The sequence below is a fragment of the Elaeis guineensis genome, chromosome 6, assembly GCF_000442705.2.
Source record: "Elaeis guineensis isolate ETL-2024a chromosome 6, EG11, whole genome shotgun sequence".
Classification (NCBI taxonomy): Eukaryota; Viridiplantae; Streptophyta; class Magnoliopsida; order Arecales; family Arecaceae; genus Elaeis; species Elaeis guineensis.
Window position 1 is genome coordinate 8,923,518 of NC_025998.2, and position 1,211 is coordinate 8,924,728.

The following is a 1,211-nucleotide window of genomic DNA, read 5'->3' on the forward strand; positions in this document are numbered from 1 at the left end:
CTCCTGTCCCTAACAGGGCCGTGGGGGCGCGTATGGGCGTTGTAGGGCCTCTCCCCCATCCGGTCTAAAAAGAACTGGGCCTTCGACTTTGCTCAAGTTAGGGCGAGGTTCTCCTCCTGTCCCTAACAGGGCTGTGGGGGCGCGTATGGGCGTTGTAGGGCCTCTCCCCCCATCCGGTCTAAAAGAAACCGGGCCTTCGACTTTGCTAAAGTTAGGGCGAGGTTCTCCTCCTGTCCCTAACAGAGCTGTGGGGGCGCGTATGGGCGTTGTAGGGCCTCTCCCCCCATCCGGTCTAAAAGGAACCGGGCCTTCGACTTTGCTCAAGTTAGGGCGAGGTTCTCCTCATGTCCCTAACAGGACTGTGGGGGCGCGTATGGGCGTTGTAGGGCCTCTCTCCCCATCCGGTCTAAAAGGAACCGGGCCTTCGACTTTGTCAAGACGAGGTTTCCTTCTCGTTTCCGAGACAATTTGTTTGGATTGTCCTATGGATGTAGAATAGTACCAAAGACATGCAAATATACAACTTTTAGTTAAAATGAAGTTATTGGTAGTACATTCGTAAGTTCTTCGAGCTCCATGGTCGCAGGAGGTCGGCTCCTCCGAGCTCCTTAAGATAATAAATTTCAGGTCGGACTACCTCTTTGACCTCGTACGGGCCTTCCCAGTTTGGGACGAGCTTCCCTCGATCCTGAGGCAGTGAGACGGTGGCTCGTCGAAGCACTAGATCTCCTGCTCTAAAGATTTTATTCTTGACCCGAGCGTTGTAGTATCGAGCGACTTTTTGTCTGTAGGCTGCCATTCGAACCTGAGCTATCTTCCGTCTTTCTTTCAGCAGGTCGAGGTTGGCTTTAAGACTTCACGAATTTTGGTGTTCGTCGAATGCTACGACTCGCACCGATGGGAGTTTAAGCTCAATTGGGATGACGGCCTCCGTATCGAAGGCCAAAGCAAAGGGGGTTTCCCTCGTGGGCAGCCTCTGGGTAGTTCGATATGCCCACAGCATATGATAAAGTTCATCCGCCCAAGTTCCCTTCGCCTTTTCGAGCCTTGTCTTAATCCCCTGCAAAAGGATTCTGTTAGTCACCTCAGCTTCGCCGTTCGCCTGAGGATGGGCTACCGACATGAAGTTGTGGGAGATGTTCAGATCTTCGCAGAATTTGACAAATTTCGCTCCCGCGAATTGCCGTCCGTTATCAGTGATTAGGATCCTA